Consider the following 21,939-nt stretch of genomic DNA (forward strand, 5'->3'; position numbering starts at 1 on the left):
AAATACAAGTAACTGCTGCAACTGTTGGACACATTTTGCCATTAAAAAGGGGGGGGGTATTTCCTAGCTCCTGGTTGCCATAGTAGCCACATTTTATTTACCTAGGTACTCCTCTTTTTTGCTTCTTTCCACAATCAGCTACCCTTCTCCCAATCCCATCCTGTCCTGTCCTTTCCTGTGACATCGTTGGATTCTGTCCCATAAAGTCACTACAGCTGTACCCCTCTCTCAAGTTTGGACCATGAATCTCAAGGAATGGGGTACTTCCAACATCAAAGCCCCACTCACTCTTCTAGTTAGGAAGGCAAGAAGAGATACTCACATTATTTACAATTAATGGCCAGAGATAACTCTTGCAGAATTTGAAGGGCATGCTAAGGGACTTTCTCCATGGAGAAAGAGGTATGGTTTTCTGTGCTTTTCCCTTTATAGAGAAACGGAAGATGAGCAAAAAAAGAAAATATTATTTCAGAGGAAGGGTGTTGGGTGGATTTTACAGGCAAGTGATGGCAACTTTTGCAAAGATTCCCAAAAAGAAAGCTAGGGTTGTCCCTCCCATCTCACCAAAATGAAAAAAAAAATGGAAAGGAGAGAGCAATCAAAGGGACAATGAAATGGTGCCAACTTCTCAAGGCAAACTTTTTGCCCATCACGAAATCTCATTTTTGAGGCAACCTCATGCCCCACGAGATTTTACCATCACCCAGTCTCCTTTTATCAATAACAAAAAATAAATGTGTAATTTAAAATTGAAAATAAACACAGATAGTTTTTCTTGACCCAGAAATAAACAAGGTAGTGTAACACTGTTGAGGTCTATGGGGCTATTTGTTTACTTAGATATCTATTGAAGAACCTTGCAAACACAATTTCACAAATTGAGTCTCTTCTTATTCACAGTTATATTACAGATATGAGCAATTATAATAACAGCAAAATGCTACAGTTTGTGCACCCAAGTCTTCTGCAACAGCACCAATACAGAAGTTGCTTGTAGAATTGCAAAGTTCAAGTGTCCTTTTGAATTCCAGTTCAGGCAAAAATCCAAGATATCTTCCTCAACTGGGCTAGGTATCCATGACACAGAAGAATCAGCTCCACATGCAGAGTTTTCAAAAACCTAAAATAAAATATCAATTCAGTTGCTTATACATGAATTCACTATGTGGATTCATCCCTCCAATACTCACAGCCTTGCTGTTTTTCTTAGTCCCTACCCCTTTGGGCTGAACCAATATTTTATAGGGATTACAGTAGGAGAAAGCCCCCACCCCACACTGGAAGAGTTTAGTTTAAAAATAAGAAAAGGAATGAGCCACTAAAGAAAACAGAATGGACAGGAGGAGATCCAGAGGAGATCTCAACCCATCACCATAAAGTCAGTCATTCCATAGCTGGCAAACCTTTGTCAACCCTTAGATGTCTCACCCTTAAAACCTTCAGTGCCAACAAGGGTGAGGAACACTAGGCTTGGATCCTAGGCGGTGCAGTTTTCATCTCATTTGTCTCCAAGCTAAAAATAAAAACAAAGGATGGGAGATGTGGTGGGACATAACTTTTTCTTCTGAGAAAGTTATGATTCCTAAACTGCATCAAATAAGGCTAGCCTAAGCAACCCAGTGAAGAAATCTAATCCTGGCATCTATTGTAATTGTGTGTTTAACACAATTTGAAACAAGTTCTTTATGAAATAGTGTCACATCCCCTTGGATTATTTTCACAACCCCTCCGCCTTGCCCGCTTGGGAACTAATGTCTTTAACCATCTTTTCCTCAGAGGTATAACAAGGCAAATAAACTGGTATAGAAAAAGAAGCATGGAAGGTTACACACTGCAGTTTTGCAAGTGACTCAAAGTAGTTCAGCAACTTAGGAAAGAATCCACAGTGCTGCTAAAATGCAAAATTGCAAATACCAAGGCTGGAAATATCAACCAAAGTGCCCTTTCAGAGATGTTTGAAATGTTCAGGAACAAAAGATGCCATGATTTATTCTGAGAAAGGATCAGAGTTTGGACATGTCACCATTTTGAGCTAATGTACCTGGAAACTGGAAAGTCAGCATGGCTACTGTCATTGCTGGGTGCAGGATTCTGGCAGGTGTAGTTGGAAAAAGTAGCTTTCCAAGTGCTGAAAGGCTTCCATGGACTTCCTGCTACAGTATTTCCTCTCTGTGTAGATTGAGATGTTGGAATATCAACTGAAGTGCTTTATCCCAGAAAATGGGGGGGCGGGGTCAGGAATCAAATGACTCCCAGAGGAGAACAGATGAATTCTTTCTTACTCTTACCATTCTTCCAACATTTTTCTTTTATGAATTTTTTTCTTTTATTAATTTTAGGTGATTCTAAAACAATAAGCTTTCAGGATGTGTGTGTGTGTGAACCGTTTCTAGAATAGCATTTCTACCCTCTCTTGGTAAAGCTCTTCTTGTTGTTGGGATAACCAGTGTGGTGTAGCAGATAGAGAGAGTGACAGATTAGGATTTAGAAGACATGGCTTAGAATCCCCAATCAGCCACAAAACCTCATGGGGGGGAGGTATGGAAATGGTAAAAAAAAAAAAACACCACTCCTTAAATATCTTGCTTACCTAGAAAGCCCCATTAGGGTCACTATAAGTCAGTTCTAGAAGACATAGAAAGAGCTTCCTCAAAGAGTGGAAAGTTTTGCAAATACACTTGGGATCCCCTGGGCAGTGGTGTACAGACAGCCAATTCTTCACTTCCAGAAGTGTTGCACTATAAACCTGCTGATGAGCAAGATGTCCCAGCACTTTTAAAATCACAAATGATAATTCTAACATTTTAATTTGTGTTTAATGTTTACCTATATTTCATAGAGGTCAAAAATTTTAAATTATGAAATGCTCTGATACAAATAAAGAAAAAGCTGGTACTGACGATGGCATATAACCCACTTCAGAAAAGCTGACATGTATTTACCCACCATACAACTCTTTAAAGTGCAGAAATTCTTCCAGAGAAAAGGAACTAGAGGTCATGATGAGCTCTTGATGACTTTATAGATTTGTCTTAATCCCACTAGCACTTAGAATATTTTGGCAAGGAACATATAAAAAGAATAGCATAATTTTGTGCTGAGTCTTTTCACATTGGCCTAGGCTTTCCCAGAATTATTCCTTTAGGAACTGTGAGATACTTGCCTGGATCCATTACACTTCCTATAGAACACCATTGAAGAATCCACTTAAAGCTTTCCGATCTATCATCTCCTGTTAATGATTTGTATCAAAGTTGAACACTCTTAGTGTTTTTGATGGGTTTCCCTGGAAAGGGGCCAACAGCTATGGACATAATGAGCAATTTGTCATCTGTGATTGAGGGTTTGACAGATAACTGAGGAAAGGTTAGATTTGTAGCATGATTGCTTTTTGTTTCCCAAGAGTCTTAAAACTAAGTGAGGAATCTCATCATGACTTCATGATTCAAAGCATATGCCCAAAGCATCATTTTGGTATAAACGTAGCAGCTCATGCTCAGCTTTTCCAGTTACATGAAGAACAGGGACGTGTGTTCTAGCATCTACAAAGTAATCGTAAATCTTTACCCTCTGCCAGCAGGAAAAGAGTATTTATTTGCCCAGCATGATTGGCTGAGATTACCTCTATTAGCCATAAGCAGCTCCGGTCACTGTCCTTAATCCAGAGAGACATATGCAGGCCAGATTGTGTGGCCTACGTGGTAGCATATATTGTATTTATTGGTATGTATGCCAGGGCACAAGTGGGCTCCAGGGGTTTTCCTCCATTTTCTGGGCAGCAGTCTGCTACTTAAGGTGGCCCTCCCAATGCTTAAAATAACTAGCACATCTAACCACTGATCAGATTTTAAAATTTTTAGACCACTATTGTATCTGAAGCAAAAGGGCATTCACATAAACACCTCCCCCACTCTGGCAGGTTTGCTGTTGCATGGTTGATCACGCAACCACTTGTGAAACCAATCTCATAAGCAGTGTGACATCAGGTGTGCAAAGTGAAGCCTGCCAGAAAAGGACAAATATTTACATGATTGCTGTTGTGTGATTGGGTAAAACTGGCCTTACTTTAACAAAGGATTTCCATTCTGTAGAGCTGCTTATCCAACAAAATATCCAGATTTACCCCTAAATATGAGCCAGTCTTTAACCACTGACAGAAAACATGGCAATTTGTGCTAGAAGAAATCATTAAAGGTTAGCGGATAGCAGCATATTAGTATAAGTCATGCATATTATATGCATCATTACAGCACAGCATTACCTGCATATATTATCCTAAAATGATGTGCATTTGTATGTTGAAATAATAGATACAGTTAGAATACATGGGAGAGAAAACACACACACCCTTTCCTCCAAATGCAGACACCCATAGGTGTTACAGGGAACTCCTCTGAATTCTTGTGTCCTTCCTTTTTTCTGCTCAGCAGCTTTCAGAGAATGAAATCCAAACTCTGCTGATTTATTCAGCACCATTTATCAGGTATTGATTGTTCTGCTCCACGACCCACTTGTAGCAAAACTGGCATCCAACCACCACTGCTTTCACTTCTGTGTTTGCACTTCACTAAAAGCAGTGCTGTCAGCCCGGCCCCAGACACTAGACTAAAAAGGTTTCACTGGCTAAAATCCATTAGTAAGTTGCAGCCATTGAATGATGGGGGGGGGGGAATCAGCACCTATGTAAATTCCACTGATTCAGTGGGCCTACCCTAGTTGTGACTCGCTGTTGGACTTCAGGTAGTGAATGTTGTGAAACTATTTGCTCTTCTTCCTCTTCAGCTGACACAGGCTATCCTTGGCTTCAGACTTCTTATCTCAGCAGCTTATCTAAAAAGCTGCCAGGTGCAAATTTAACAGGAATCTTGAGTTTGCTTGTACACCAATATTCCAGCCACACATTTCACCACCTAAGAAATAAAATTTTGCATATTCACTGTCCTCACAGGGGAAAAAAAATTACAGAGTGAGCACCTACAAGAGGAGCTAACAATAACATGAGAGGTATTCCATCCATTTGACATCAGCATAAATGGTCACATTTTGAGGGCACGGGTGGTGTCTGGGAGGTGGAGGATCAGAAAGATGCCAAGGCACAAACTTTGGCAGACTGTAAAGGGAAAGGGTCTATTCTGGATTTATCATGCTCATCCAAATAGCACCTCTTCTCCACATGCAAAAATGTACTTTTAAGAAAAAGGAGGCTTGTTCATTATTTCTTAATCCAAAACTGGTCTTTATTTCAACTACTGCCTCGGAGTGTCAGAGCTTTTGCCCTGTTCTGTCTTGCTTTCTTGCTGTTAGCAGTTTTGGGAAGGACAGTCCAGTGTGCGTGTTGTCCATACAAGAGAAACCTTATTTTGATCTCAGTCAATTAAACCAGGTAGCTTAAGGTTTAGAGCAATCTTCATTATCTCACACCTTTTATATATTAGTTATTTCACAAGTACTTCACACCATGCAGCAGGATCATCATCTGATGTCCAACCACACAAAAGACAGTCATAACCCAGTGAGTAATTCAGTTTGTACCAAGGTAATTTTGCTCTGAGCTTCAGTCCTTTGGATTGTGAAGGCATATTTACTATGCAACTAAGCTAAGAATCAGAAATCTCACAGCTTCTATGAATTTTCTAGATGGCTTTGCACAGCCAGCTGCTTTTTCTCATCCACATACATCTACAATGTCAAAATAATCATATTGTCTTATTTCACAGTAAAATGTAAAATGGATGGATTGCAACCGGATAATACATATAAAACACTCTGAATACTTCCAAACACTATATAAATGTGAGGTGTTGTTTACTGTTATATACTCCTCTGGTATAATAATTCATTCCTGCCCACATTTCCTCATAGCCATCTTAGTTCTGCAAAGAAATCAGTAGGGCAGGAATATACTGTATGTGGCAGCATATCTGCAGTACCATCCTACTGTTGCTACAGACCAAGCACAGTGTAGTGGATTTAAGGTGTTGCATTAGCAACATGCTTAGGTATGTATCATCTCATTTGTGGTGCAGTACTGTACATTTTAGAACTGTCATAGATAATGCACAAGGACTCAAAGAACCAAATGTAAGGATTCATTTCTGCCTCCGGTACACACCAGACACTTACAGACTGTTATGTGTGTAAGGAATTAGAAGGCGTATGGGACTTGTAGTCATACAAAGATGGAGTCTGTTAAGTTTTCTGTGTAGTTTGGATTTAAGCCACTGAATGTCTCATGGGATTGTTGTTCCAAGTTTGCTCTGCTTAGTACCAAGTTAAAGAGCAAGGTTTGAGAAGACCAAGAGGAAGACAAAACACCACATTCCTCGTAATTGGCACAAGATAAGCCACCTGCAGATCTCATGTGAAATATGGACAGTGAACTGTGTTACGCCCTCATAATCCTAATTGGTTGATAACTGGAAAGCATAGGAAAGAGGGAGGTCCAGAGACATTTAGAAAAATGGTTCTTTCATGTATGTGACAGGTGAATGTTGGAGAGAGAGAGAGAGGTTTATCTTTTTGAAAGAGAGGGGGGAGGGATTTGCCCATTTTCTCTAGAATACTAAGATGTAGATTGTTTGCCAATATGATTACTTTACATAGATTTAGTTGTTATTATTTTAAACTAGAAATAGTAAGCTTATTTGAATCATAGTAACTGTTTGGATATAATCATGCTTCATGCTTTTTAAGCTACAGCTGTATTTTAATGGAACTACTTTATTTTCTTAATAAAACAATTATTCTTCAACAAAGGACTTATCTCTTGAACAGCAGGACTGCACCTAAATCCAGTATGGAGTGGAAAGGTCACTAATTGCTACTATACAGAGAGGTCCTGCCTAGCCAATCTGTTGTGCTGTCTAAGGAAGCACACAATCAATGGTTTATTGGTTGTTGTGGGTTCTTCGGGCTCTTTGGCCGTGTTCTGAATGTTGTTCTTCCTAACGTTTTGCCAGTCTCTGTGGCCGGCATCTTCAGAGGACAGCATTCTGTGCTCTCTGTGCTGTCCTCTGAAGATGCCAGCCACAGAGACTGGTGAAACATTAGGAAGAACAACATTCAGAACACGGCCAAAGAGCCCGAAAAACCCACAACAACCATTAGATCCCGGCTGTGAAAGCCTTCGTGAATACAATGGTTTATTGCCTTGTAAGTAGGCAAGGGGCTCTATTTCAGGTCGAGCTTGTCCATAGGGCAAGGGCTACACACTTCTGAGGCTAAAGGACCTGTTTCAGGTACATATAAAAAGTGGTGGTTGCTTGCACCTACAGTGACTCCTCACTCAAGATGCTATCTCTTTAGGGAGAAGCGATTCTGACAATGTGTAGTGGAGCAGCTAGCAAGAAGAAGGCTTCAGTAGTCTCCTTCACAACACTGCAACAACATTTGCTGGCCAGAGAGAGAGAGGTCATATCCAGATGTCCTGAATGACATTGTATGGTTATGTGGGACTTAAGACTAATGGAGGGATAATAGTACTGATGTAATAAGGATAATAAAGGAGACACAGTGCCCCACCTAATACACTTCTCTCTTTAAAAAATACCTCTCTATTACTATTATGAGATACATGGATGCCTTTTGATTTTCAGTTAGAATTGTTCATATAGCTGAAGATAAATACTTCTGCTGGAGAAATTAATATTTTTGCTCTGAATAACAAAAAATAGAACTACCTCTTCCCTACTCGACTCCACACCCCTGACCACCACATAAAATTAGAAAAGATTTTGCCAAGTTTCCAGCAATCTCTGTCCTGCTGGACAATATCTCTTGCCCTGTCATCGGCTTGTCTGAGCAGCATTCCTTAGCAGGTGGCAGCTATTTTAACGGTGGTGAAATGTAGGGGGAAGGGAAAGTAGTGGGGTAGGGTAGGAATACCATCCATTTTCTGTTGCTGATGAAAAATGTTTAGACCAGCAACAAACTTCAAATGGCAACTGCTGTTGCAGTGGACAGAGCAGCTGCTCTGGCTGGGTAATGCTGAAGAAATTTTCATGTGAACCTGCAAGTGGAGGAAGACCACAGCAGGAGCATAAACCAATCATGTAGGATTACATGGCCCTGACCTACAACCTGGAATGTGGTAGGAGCCAGAAATAAAACTGTTTACATAGCAACCAAGATAATAGTAACCACTAGGTAGGGGAGGCACATTGCTTCTCTTTTTCCCTCCCCATCATAATTGTTCCAGTTTGTTTCTCAAACACTAGTTGGTTTATATTTGGAGAGGGTTGAGACAGGTTTGTGTATGTGTTGCATTATTATATTTAAGGCTCTGATGGAACAGTTGAGGCCAGATGTGGTTTGGATGTGTGACAAGTTTCCCACTTCATGTTGTTTTTAAGTGTAACAAAAGCTACAATAATCAACTGCAAGCAACACAGAAAAGCTTTTCCACTTCTAGGTATTTGCAAGAGCCTCAAAGTACTTTTGCACAGAGACATTCTATCATTACCAGTAAAAGCTATCGTGCTCCTAGCACTACTAAGAAAGAAAGAAAGAAAGAAAGAAAGAAAGAAAGAAAGAAAGAAAAAGAAAGAAAGAAAGAAAGAAAGAAAGAAAGAAAGAAAGAAAGAAAGAAAGAAAGAAAGAAAGAAAGAAAGAAAGAAAGAACTATTCCATCTCCCCACCCCCGTATGTGTGTATGCATGCACACCCGTTGAGGAAAAACAAAATTGCAGCAGTGGACAAACATTAAAATGGATTTTAAAAGGAATGCTATGTTATCTGGACCCCATCTAAAATTCAATGAATGAGGCAGGGTGATGGTAGAACCAAAGCCTTATCAAGAACCATCCTTACCTTCTCAGTTAAAACAACCACATACATTTATCACAGTATTCATTCACAAAGGTGGACAAAGTGGTTCAAACCCACGGGCACAGTGATGCAATTAATGTGAGGATTGTTAGGAAATCAGGTCATTTTGAGAGGCAAAACAAAAAGTTGGATTTTGATATATATATATTTTTAAACTAACTTTTGTGTTTTTTTAAAAAATATCTCACGATCTCTTCATAGCACTAACATTAGTGCTATGAAGAGATCAAGGTACATAACATGCTTCAGGCTAGAACCCTATATGTACTTACATACTGTAGATAGGGAAGTAAGCTTCAGTGATCCCAGTCAACTTGCAATAGAGTTATGCTGTCAATTATCTACTTTCAAAAACTCCTGTTTAGGCCGTTTCAAAATATCTGTGGCCACGTTCCTTTGGATGAATTCCAGAAGTCACCAGAATAAAAAGAAAATGTGTCTGAATGGATGAGTTCCTGAGTGGTTCCATCCCATTCAGAAATGGGTCAAAAGTACTCACATTTCCTTTGGGACAGGATATTTTCAATATATATAAAAAATGTAAAGAACTATGGTTGACAAATTTGCTAGGCCTACTTGATCATGGCATTACCATATACAATATAATCCAAACTCAAAGATATGCTGGCTCCTTAGCTTCTTAGATGTCAAACTGACTGGCAGATTCTTGCCCATATCCATCTTGGTCCCCTTTCTGAAGGCAGGCACAACATTTGTCTGCCTCCAGTCTTCATGGACCTCACTTGTTCTCCAAGAATTCACAAAGGTGATAGCCAAAGGCTTTGAGAAGGTTTGGATGCAGTTCATCTGGCCCTAGAGACATGAATCTGTTTAAAGTAGCTAAGTGTTTCCTGTTTCCATACTACCACTTAACCTATACAGTCGTGCCCCACTTAACGATTGCCCCGCATTACGATCAATCTGCTTTACGACAATGTGTTTGTGATCGCAATTGTGATCACAAAGTAATGGTCTAAATGGGGGAATTTCACTTAGCAATGATCAGTTCCCTGCTTCGGGAACCGATTTTCACTTTACGATGATCAAAAACAGCTGATCGTTGGTTTTTTAAATTGGCTGCTGGGTGCTTAAAATGGCTCCCCGCTGTGCTTAGGGATGGATTCCTTGCTATACAGGCACAGAAAATGGCTGCCTTATGGAGGATCTTCGCTGGACGGTGAGCTTTTGCCCCACTGGAACGCATTGAAAGCTTTTCAGTGCATTTCAATGGGGTTTTTAATTTCGCTTTACGATGTTTTCGCTTAACAGCGATTTTCCTGGAATGGATTATCATCATTAATATAATACACCACTGTATTATTTCTCTTATTGATTTGGTTTCCTCCTTTATCTTTGAGTGCTTCCACCACGAGATTTTACCTAATATTTCCTTAAGCTTCTTAAAATGATCTTTCTTAGTCCAGAATGCACATCATGTAACCCTTCCCTTTTCCTTTTATCAGGATAATGTGTCACCTTCACCTCAGATTCTCCAAGAATTCTCAAAGGTGACAGACAAAGGCTTTGACTACTGTTACTATATTGACGTGGTCCAGGGCAGCTGATTGTCTTCTCACTTCTCCCGCCTTCTAGAAAATGACATTGTCAGCAGAGAAAGTGAATAATTTTTTGGCCCTTACATTCTTGATAGAGCTAGACCATCAGAGTAACTAAGGTCTCCCGTTATAACTATACATCACTAAGAACCGTCAGACTCATTCACCCATTTTGATTTTTTTGTCCATATGTTCTTCAGTAGCTTTTGATACTCCAAATGATGGAACCCAGAGCTACACATCTTTTACCTATTAAACAACTCCCTTTCTGTTCAGTTTATTATGTTTCAATAAGTCATACTTTTCCATTGCTACATTTCAGCCACCTCATATTTGTTAAGAGTTTGTTGTCTCTTACAGAGATACGTGAAACCAGAAGTCACTCCTTTCAGCTGCCAGTAGAGTTTAAAGCCCTCCAGACCATGTTTGTAAGATTTAAAGCAAACATGTTCAATTCAACATAGGAGATACAAGTCATTTAAATGTATTCTCGAAGGCTTTCACGGCTGGGATCTGATGGTTGTTGTGGGTTTTTTATGCTCTTTGGCTGTGTTCTGAAGGTTGTTCTTCCTAATGTTTCGCCAGTCTCTGTGGCCGGCATCTTCAGAGGACTCAGAAGATGCTGGCCACAGAGTCCTCTGAAGATGCTAGCCACAGAGACTGGCGAAACGTCGGGAAGAACAACCTTCAGAAAAACCCACAACAACCATACAAGTCATTTCTTGCATTTTTCACTGAAGTGCAGAATACAGTTCAAGAAACCAAACCTTTCCATGTGACATCATCTGCCAAGCCAGTTAGCTATTCATTTCTAATTCTTTGGTCTCTTCCTTGGCCAAAATCTTCAACAGGGGAGGTTAATCTTCTTAACTAGATGCTGAAGGCTATGTCTGATAGTATATTTTGTTTTCCTATAGATCAGAAAGCAAGGACAAGGGTCAGTGTACTTAATAAGCCTTGGCAAGTTCTGTCCCACCCTGTATCATTGTACCAGGGAAACTGCACATTTGAGACATTCTGCTGGGTCTAAAATTAGATTTCTCCATAAGAAGGCGCCCAGGTTATCTACATAGGCTCCAAAACATGCATGGATCCCTCCAAGGCCCTTCATCTGCCATACTGAGTGAAACAGTAGAGATTGAAAGCACTGGCCTGTTGATTCAGTGTTCTCTTACCTCTAGCTTGTCCAAACTAAATTTCATAGCTCGGCGGAGATTTGAACCTGCATCTGTCGCACTCCAAACCAAACACTCAAGGACTAGACCAGTTATAAGGCATGAAAAAGACTTGTTGTCCAACCTTCCAACTTTTGAAACTTTAAAGGAACTAAGAGCGGTCTGGTTTTTATCAAAGCAGCAGCAGAGGAAAACACATGTCTATTTCTCTCTCTCTTCCCTTCCCATGCATACTGTATTCATGGTCTAAATAAATTCCTTCCTTCCTATTATTTATTGTTATTGGTAAGCTGCTTTCCCACATGAATACTTTCAGTATTTGCCACCCTAGAGAATACACCTGCCATCTGGTGCCCTCCCTGGGAAAGTCTTGTTTTTTTTTCTTATTTTAAAATCATGATATCCCACCATGCATTGGCCATATCATGTAGTGGTATGTGTTGTTTTATAATGAGGGTGCCATGGGCAAGAATAAACATTTGGCTTCCCAGATGTTTTGTACTTCAGTTCCCAGAAGCTCTACTCAACATGGCCAATGGTAAGAAGCAGAGATACAGTTGAGTGAGCCTGTCTTTCTTCTCTGTGAAAGATAGTTATTGCATAAACCTCTAGTCAAGCCATTGTGGTTACCACCTAGGTCATGTATCATAAACTTACAGCATCTCCACTGGCTTCCAATCCATTTCCAAGCATGAGTCAACGTTCTGGTTCTAACCCATAAAGTCCTAAATGACTTGGGTCCAAGCTATCTCAAAGACTGTGCCTCCTTATATGAGCCTACTTGGGTGTTAGGATCATCAGTAAAGGCCTTGCTCTCCATCCTACCACCTTCACAGGTACATTTGGTGGGGACATAGGAGAGGGCCTCTGTTGCTGCTCCCAGACTTTGCAGCTCCCTCCCACAGGAGGCCAGTCTGGCCCCATCTTTGCTGTTCTTCCACAAGTCCTTTCTTCTCCTGCTTTGAATGTGCTTTGGTGTTGCTTTTGGATACCATTTTTAAGTGTGGTATTTGCTAGACCCTTTTTAGTATTTGGATACTTGCTATTCTTAGCTTTAAATTTTGTGTGTGTGTGTGTGTGTGTGTGTGTGTGTGTGTGTGTGTGTGTGTGTGTGTGTGTGTGTGTGTGTGTGTGTGTGTGTGTGTGTGTGTGTGTGTACACACACGATGTAAGCTGCCTTGGCTCTTTCTCAAGGAGAAAGACAGGGTAAACATATTCTAAATAAAATATAAATAAGGTTGCTTTTTTAAGCATAGTTAGATAGGCATTTGCCCTCTGCTTCAAGCAGGAGAAGTTTTCCTTTTTCTTTGAAATTGAACTGAGAGCCACAGACATTTACTCAAAATTATGTAATGTCTCTGCATTGGATTATCTCAGCTAATTCACTGCACAATGCTTTTATTCAGTTAATGTGTTCATTAGAACAGATTTTGCCTTTAAAAAGTCAGTCATATAATCTCAAAGCCAACAAATTTTGGATTTCACAAAGCGTTAGGCACTGTATGCTTTTCAGATAAATTTTCTATACACTTCACTAGAAGTAGACAGCACTTGAATTGAAGTTCATCCAATAAAAATCTGCATGTGTCCAATTTTAATTCAGATCAGCATTATGCAATGGATACAGCTGAATTCTGGGTCAAATCGCCTTTATCTGTGTTGAGCCAAGCATGCTTAGAGTTGAAGTGAACAACTTTGACCTGGTTACAGTGTAGATTGGGACTGGCCTGGTTTGCACCAGAAAAAGTCAGCATGTGAAGTGTTTAATTTTTTTAAAACATGTGCTGCAATTGAATATCACATACAGCAAACTCTGAGATGGCATTCAATGATGCAAAAGCAGGGGAGTTGAGCTTCACTGACAGACAGCTTCACTCCCAATGAAAATAAAATTTCTTCTATACTCTCCGGTCTCCGAGAGCACGGGGATGATACCATACTGCTTTCCTTGACACATTTCTGCTCATTTCCTTTAGACACTAATAACCTACCTAGTGTCTAAAGGAAATGAGCATAAATGTTTGTCTTTACTTTAAGAGCCTGGTGGCGCAGTGGTTAAACTGCTGTACTGCAGCCAAAACTGTGCTCACGACCCTGGGTTCAATCCCAGGTAGCGGCTCAAGGTTGACTCAGCCTTCTATCCTTCCAAGGTCGGTAAAATGAGTACCCAGCTTGCTGGGGGGGGGCAATGTGTAGCCTGCACAATTAACTTGTAAACCGCCCAGAGAGTGCTTGAAGCGCTATGGGGCGGTATATAAGCAGCACGCTTTGCTTTAAGACTGGGTGTATGTGTGAGGACATTGGATGCTTGCTTTCTTGTTTGGCATCTGAGTGATTAGGCTTTGATCCATTTTACCATGGTATGTTCTTTCTTTCTCCATCTTTTCTTTCCTCACCCCAACAGGTTTGGGGGTTTCCTTCTTCCATTTGCCACTTGCTTTGCCTGGGCTGTGGTTTTATGTCAGCCATCACTCAAAGAAACATTGCCACTGCTTCACGAACAAAGCTTTTTCCAACACCGTGACCTGTTCTTCAGGACAAATAATGACTAGAGATGGGCACGAATTAATTTGGCCCAGGGTGACAACATTTGTTGGTGAGGTGCCACTGATGTCATGTGTTCCCTCCCCTCACCCCCACTCTGGCCAGGTACCCCACTCACAAGCCTTTGTGCCACACCTGTGTCATCCTCCACTGCTGGCTGCCCAGTCTGGGAAGGAGCTTGGACTTCCCTTCCCTGTCTCTTCTGGCATTTGGCCACTCAACAGCTGCACAGGGAGAATCCCTGTTACTCCTCCTCATCTGACTGAAAGACAGATGATGTTATCCCCTATCTCACTCTCTTTCTACCATCCTTTTCTCTCTCCTCTCCACCTGACCTCAGAAAATTTACTTTTTTGGACACTAATTCCCAGAATCTCTTAACAGCATGGAACTGACTTTGCTGGCTGGACAATTCCAAGAGTCGGAGTCCAAAAGAGTTCTTTCCAAAATCTGCTTCCCATCTAGTATGCTGCAATAGTAATAATAATATTAATGTGCCATCAAGTCATTTCTGACTTATGGCAACCCTCTTCAGGGTTTTCTAGGTACAGAGTATTCAAAAGTGGTTCACTATTCCCTTCTTCTGGGAGCACCCTGGGACTGTGCAGCTTGCCAAGGTCACACAGGCTGGCTCTTCTCCCCGGAAGGCACAGTGGGGAATCAAACTCCCAACCCAGATACTGAAACCACTGAGCAATCTAGCCACATCAGCAGGCTGCAAAGGAAGGAATGAACAGTTTGGAACCTTGATACCAGTCAGAACACCTCTTCCCGACGAGATCTGCCCATCCTATATGATCTTATCAGGCCAAGCGAATGAGAGTATTGACCCTGAGAGAAGCCCAGAAAAAGAAGACAAAAAGCCACTCTCAACTCTTGGTAGTCACTCCCCAACTCTGGAACAACCTCCTGCCCAAAATCTGTCTGGCTCCTTCACTGGGAACTTTTAAGGTAAAGGTAAAGGTTCCCCTTGACATTTTTTAGTCCAGTCGTGTCCGACTCTAGGGGGCAGAGCTCATCCCGTTTTCAAGCCGCAGAGCCAGCGTTTGCCCAAAGTCAGTTTCCATTGTCAAGTGGCCAGCATGACTAGGGAACACCGTTTTACCTTCCTACTGAGGTGGTACCTATTTATCTACTCGCATTTTGCATGCTTTTGAACTGCTAGGTTGGTGAGGAGCTGGGCAAAGCAAAGGGAGCTCACTTCGTTCCGTGGATTCGATCCTACGACTGCTGGTCTTCTGAACCTGCAGCACAGATGCTTATGCGGTTTAGCCCACAGCGCCACCACATCCCTTTTAAACTTTTAAACAATCGCTAAAACCATGTTATTTTAGACAGGCCTTTCTGGATCTTATATCATCTTAATTCAGCAGTTGTTTTAACACTTATACTGTCAGTCCTGCTACCTTGCTCCCATATTCTTTTAATTATTTTCAGTTACATTTGTTGGTGTGAATGTGTTTCCAATAAACGTATTATTATGTTTATTGTTTTAAATTCTGGTATGATGAAATATTTGTTGAATGTGTAAACCGCCCACAGTGTCCTTGGCAGCCAGATGCGCAGTATAGAAGTCAAACAGATAAATGAACAAACAAAGGTTTATATAGATCACTTGGGAAGGGCTTTTGAACTTCGGCTGAAGCTCACATCCTGTCCTAGAGGTAAAGATTGCTCACCCCTCCTTATGGATGACTATTACACATAGTTGTATATCATTAGTTTATTGTGTGTTTGGTGTGGAGAATCAGCAAAGGAGAAGAGTGTTTAACACTTCCCAATACTGCTCTATTCACCTGTGTCCCCACCCAGCGCCTTCCCTTTCACAAGAGTCCAATGCTTGCTTAAACAGGCAAATATCTCTGGGAGAGGCAAGTGGCTCTGGGCAGGTGCATGATTTGGAGGAGAAAAGTGGAAAAGTTAAGTGGAGTGGACACCAGTGAAATAGTTCAAATGCGCAATCCCTTTCTAGCTCTGGAAAAAATGAGAAAGAGGCACTCTTGGCTATGGCAGTCTTAGCATCTGTGTGGCAGATGTTTGATTATCATGGCTCCACAGACTCTACAGCAGGAAAATTATAATTTGCCCCAGCTTTCAGAATTTCCTTTCTTGATGGATGTTTCTAAAATAATTTGATGGCTGATGCAATTCTGCTGAAGATTGTCATTTTCAAAACCCAGTATAAATACAAAGAAAGTAAAAATAATTTAAAAAGAGCAAGATCTGTCTCTTGTCTCTTTGCTTGTCTCCTTCAGCAATCCAGATTCAGACACAATCCATTTATGCCTGTGCATGAAAAGCCATCTTCCATAACAAGGCTTGGCAAGAAGGCTCATGTTAGCAAAAACCATCAAGTCTCTCACAAGCCTAGAGTTCTAGTCGCACTGAAGATTGGATGAGCAGCATCTTTGCTGACAGTGGACTCAGTGTTTGAAATGCTTATTCCCTACCTAGATGTAAGGCACTCTTAAGAGGAAAAGACAGTCTGTGTATTCTAACCTGAGCTTATCTCTACGGCAGTTTGGAAAATTACCTTGCTTTAATTTTGCAATTAATCTGCACCACTTGTGTGTCCCAGGTCTCTCAGCACATAGCACTGAAAGATTTCTCTTGCTTGGAGGGATAATGACGTAAGAGAAGGAAATAGGCTCTTGCCCTAATCTGTGATCTGACCCTTAACTGGCAAATGCCTTGAGAAACACACACTGTGATAACTTTCCCAGCTGACCTGGTTGCTATTGCTAGCATAGCTATAACTACACCAGAGATTGAGTACATAATTATAACATGAACGGCCTGAGAGACTTTTCTTTAGGTGTCTCTGCGTCCTCATAGCAAACCATGTGCCAAATAAACACTTAGCACTTGACCTTCCCCCTCAAAATTTTTTGACTGAAGAGATTTAAAGTACTTAAGGTTTCTTTGACCTAAAGAAATAGTTCTTTGGGAAGGTACTCATAGTTCAGAACAGTTGATGGTGAAGAGATAACTAGCAACTTAGGTAAGAATCTTTCTCAAGGAAGGAACCCTTCAACTAGAGATGTCAAAGACTAAAAATGGACCCACATAAGGTTGTCAAAGGGACAAGGCTCACAGGCTCAGAGTGCCAGGATTTTAAATTAATAGGCCTGATGCCACTGTCTGATGCCCACCTAGGCTTCTCTGAGCTAGATTACCTGCAGACCTTAAAACAGCTGGCAGGAGAGGGGACCTTCCAAGCACCTTAATATTGTCGTGAACTATCCTGTTGTATATTCGCAAAGGCATAGCATCCACACCAGAATCAAAGAACATGAGAGACACTGCAGACTAAAACAACCAGAAAAATCTGCAGTAGCTGAACATGCCCTGAAACAAACTGGACATGAAATTCTATTCCAAAATACTGAAATACTGGACAACACCAGCAATCATTACGTCAGACTGCACAGGGAAGCCATTGAAATCCACAAGCACCAGCAAAACTTCAACAGAAAAGAGGAAAGTGTGAAGCTCAACAAAACTTGGCTCCCAGCTCTCAAAAATACAGCATGCAAAAGGTCAACGAACTCTACCCATCCACAAGGACAAGGGATCACTACACACAAAAGACCAGCTAATGACACCCATCAACCACAGGAACAGATAATCTCTTCCCCTTAGCACAACAATACACCCACAACAATACACACTAATCACCCATCTTACAGAAAAAGACAAAGGCCTATCTCAAAGCCATAAATACTGCACTCCCAAAGCCAACTACACCAGAGCACAGAGTGCTGTCCTCTGAAGATGCGGGCCACAGAGACTGGTGAAACGTTAGGAAGAACAACCTTCAGAACATGGCCAAAGAGCCCAAAAAACCCACAACAACTATCCCTGTTGTAATCCATTGTATTTTGAAAGTTCCTGCTTCTGAATTGGCAATTATGGCCCATTAGCTTTACAAATTACCTGCTCCTGGTGGAAATCAAAACAATCAAATCTGATTGCTGGCATGGATTTTCTGTCTGTTTTTTTTTTTAAATTCTCCTGCAAGATGTAGCTTGAGGAACCTGTGCACTTCAGAACTTACCACTGGGCATGTCTACATACAAAACACACAGTGCCACAGAATTTAGATACAAAGGGCAATCAACATAAAAAAACACCTCTTGATGGGGTAGTTATTTAAGTAATGAAAAGGAGTGCTATTTTACAACAAAAGCAGAGTCTATATACGCAAGACAGAGGGGCTGCTTATTAAGGAAGCAAAGAGCTTGAAGGAATTCTTAGAAACAATTGTTTGGATGTCTTATTTAGGAAACAGGGATGTTCTGAACTGAGACATTGCCTAAACTGCAGTTTCTTGAAGAAACAATGGATAGATTGGAACAGTTGAAGTTATGTAGAAACTGGTGTAGGAGTATGTAAAAAAATCCATTTGAATGGTCAGAGCAGCAACAGCGCTGGAGCAGAAGGTAGTTATTTCTTCCATAAATGGTACCTTTGCCTGCAGGTATTCACATTCATAATTCTCTGCATTACTGCTTAACAGGCAATTAAGATTCTGAAGAAAGATGATCATGAAGAAAAACAGATGCCGCAACACACCCAGTACATTGATTGCATTGTACCTTGTTCGATGTCCTGAGATTATGTTGTGTGAAGTTTGAGGGGATCAGATCTGCTGAAAGCAAATGATCATACTCAAAATAGTAAAAGGTAAAGGTAAAGGTTCCCCTTGACAATTTTTGTCCAGTCGTGTCCGACTCTAGGGGGCGGCGCTCATCCCGCTCTTCAAGCCATAGAGCCAGCGTTTGTCCGAAGACAATCTTTCCGTGGTCACATGGCCAGTGTGATTTAGACACGGAACGCTGTTTACCTTCCCACCGAGATGGTACCTATTTATCTACTCGCATTTGCATGCTTTCGAACCGCTAGGTTGGCGGGAGCTGGGACAAGCAACGGGCGCTCACTCCGTCGTGTGGATTCGATCTTACGACTGCTTGGTCTTCTGACCCTGCAGCACAGGCCTCTGCGGTTTAGCCCACAGCAAATGTAGCCAGAACATTACTACATCTTTGGAAGGAAATGTATCTCCAATGTTCATCCAAAACTATGGAATGTGCAATCAATTGCAATGCTACCTTTCTCCTTACCCCATTTTTAATTCTAGACTTGTTTAGAATATATAGAAAACCCATACACACTACTTATACCTAGTTCTCACTCATTAGAAACAAAATTAACCTGTACTTGCAGAGGCTGGCTTTGTTTGTATGCCAGCAGCATCAATACAGTAACTGCAGTGGGCTATGCTTCTTGGGTAATTTGAAACTGAGAGTTGCTTAAGTGTCCCCATAGATACAGACAGGAACATCTTATTTCCTAAGCCTGCCATGCTGATGTTCCACAAAAAGTATACAGTGTTAGATTTGTGTGATCTTATGTAAATAGGAGGAAGGGCAGGGAGTAGCTTTTTCTCAAGAACATAAAGGCCTTGCTGGATCATATAGGCCTATGTAGTGCAGCACAGAGGCCAATCAGATGCCTATGGGAAGTCCAACAGGGTCCCCTCTCACTCATATTCCACAGCAACTGCTATTAAGAGGCAAAACACTTCTAATACTGGAGGCAATATAGACTAATGATATTAGTTTATGTTTATGATGCTTGACTTGTTATTCTGTTATTATTTTTATCTTATGTATTATTGTCTTATATGTTCCTCTTTAAGCCAGGGTAGTGGTTTACCACTAATGGGCAGAATTAAAGTTAGGCGGGAAGATAGGCAGGTTTGGCAGTTTGTGCCAGTTCATTTATCAGCCAAACAGGTATTTGGCACTTCAAAGCCCCACCTCCTCCAGTAGGCATCAACTCAGAGGCAATGCCTGGAAGAGGTGGGGCAGGGAAGCCAGGCCACTGCCTCTGAGTGGGCACCCACCAGAGGAGACAGAGCTTTAAAGCATTGAACACCAGTTCAGCCAATAAGCAAACTAACATGAATTGGCAGTTTGTGCCCATCTCTAGGTGGGAAATAAATAACTATATAAATAAATATTCTCCATTGTTGTTGTTGTCAATGTTATGTGCTGTCAAATCACCTTCCACTTATGGCAACCCCATGAATGAGAGATCTCCAAAATATCCTTTCCCCTAACAGCTCTGCTCAGCATTTGTACATTCAAGGATCTGGCTTCTTTTAGGGATTAAATCCATTTTGTATTGGGTCTTCCTGTTTTCATGCTGCCTTCAATCTTTCCCGGCATCACTGTCTTTTCCAGAGAATCTTGTCTTCTGATGTGCCAAAAGTAGGACAGCCTCAGTTTTGTCATTTTTGCCTCTAGAGACAGTTCAGGCTTGATTTGCTTAGGACTAGAGATGGGAATATTTGCTTTCGCCTCCTCCAGGAGACAAATACAAATATCGCCATCACAGGTGGCTGAACCAATGGGAGCCTCACCCCAGAACCTGACTGTCCACTTACCACTCTCAGCATGCATGGCCATCATCATTTGCACTATGCCAATCGTAGAAGTGACCAGACTGGGACCTCCCTCCCTCCCTGTATTGCTGACCAATCCAGTAAGGACATGGAATGACGAGCCTCCCCGCTCAGCTGCTGAGTGTTCAGCAGTGCAGGGAGGTGGGGAAGTCCCGGCTGGGCTTCTTCTGCGATTGGCATGGCACAAACAACAATGGGCTGCAAGTGCTGCACTGCAAGTGGATGGCTCGGTTCTGGGGAGAGGGTCCAATCAGCCTGGCAGTCTGTGGTGACAATATTCATATTCATCTCCCCTGGGAGATGACTAAGAATATCCCATCTCTAATTAGGACTCACTTGTTTATCTTTCTGGCAGTCCAGGATATCTGCAAAGCTCCCCTCTAGTGCCATATTCGAAATGAATCTATTTTTTTCCTGTCAGCGTTCTTCACCACCCAACTTAGTAATCAGCAATACAATGAATGTATTTGGTATTTGTTCTAATGACACATTCATACACTCAACAATCTTTTCTAATTTCTTCATTACCGCCCTTCCAAGTCTCAGTCTTCTGATTTCAAATGTGGTCTCCATTTGGATTGATAAATGAACCAAGGTATAGAAAATATTGAACTATTTCCTGCATTAAAATAGCTAATTCATTTTTACAGTCATACAGTGCTGACAAACACTTCTTACCTGTCCTGAATCTCCCAACATTTAGCATCTTTGAATTGAGGCCTCCAGGTTTGAGTATTATGGAGAGAGAAAAATGTCATGCCCACTTTTTCCATGCCATGCACAATTTTGTCCACTTCTGTCATAATTCTCCTTACTCACCTTTTCCAAAATTAAAAGCCAACAGCTTTGTATCATTTTCTGAGAAGCTATTCCAGCTCTTTGTTTTGGTCACCCTTTTCTACACTTCCTCAGCTCCATAATACCTTTTTAGTGGTATGGTATACCACAAAAAGAACTGTAATACAAGTGTGTAATTTGTAGCTACACTATAGTTTTGTAGAAAGGCTTCATTATGTTGATGTTATGTTTCAATCCCTTTCTTAATAACAGCCCTTCTTTTTTAAAATCTTTAACTGATTTTAAGTCTATAAAGAACATTCCTCTGGTTCTACGAGTGCTAAATTTGCTCTTCGGTGAGAGACTTTTGACTCTCAAAAACCTGTTAAAAACATAAGGAGACAGTGTCCACCTGATCCTTCTTATCCACATATTTGTTTGTGTTTCTCATGATCTTTAAAAGATATCAGGATTTACCTTTCAAGAACCATGTTGATTCTTCTTCTGTATGCTTCTTCTACATGTTTCGTAACTTCATCTTTAATAATGCTTTCCATCATGTTACCAGGGACAAAGGATAAACTACTTGGCC

General features: G+C 41.1%; 1 long non-coding RNA gene across 1 annotated transcript; it reads right to left on the reverse strand.

Moving 5' to 3' along the window:
- Positions 1 to 815: 815 nt before the first annotated feature.
- On the reverse strand, positions 816 to 20,249 carry LOC140706574 (uncharacterized). The gene is made up of 2 exons (XR_012086290.2): positions 1,429 to 20,249; positions 816 to 1,120 (listed from the first exon to the last, which is right to left on the reverse strand). It is a non-coding gene; the product is annotated as an uncharacterized LOC140706574 (long non-coding RNA).
- Positions 20,250 to 21,939: the final 1,690 nt, after the last annotated feature.

Source organism: Pogona vitticeps, chromosome 4, assembly GCF_051106095.1.
Source record: "Pogona vitticeps strain Pit_001003342236 chromosome 4, PviZW2.1, whole genome shotgun sequence".
Classification (NCBI taxonomy): Eukaryota; Metazoa; Chordata; class Lepidosauria; order Squamata; family Agamidae; genus Pogona; species Pogona vitticeps.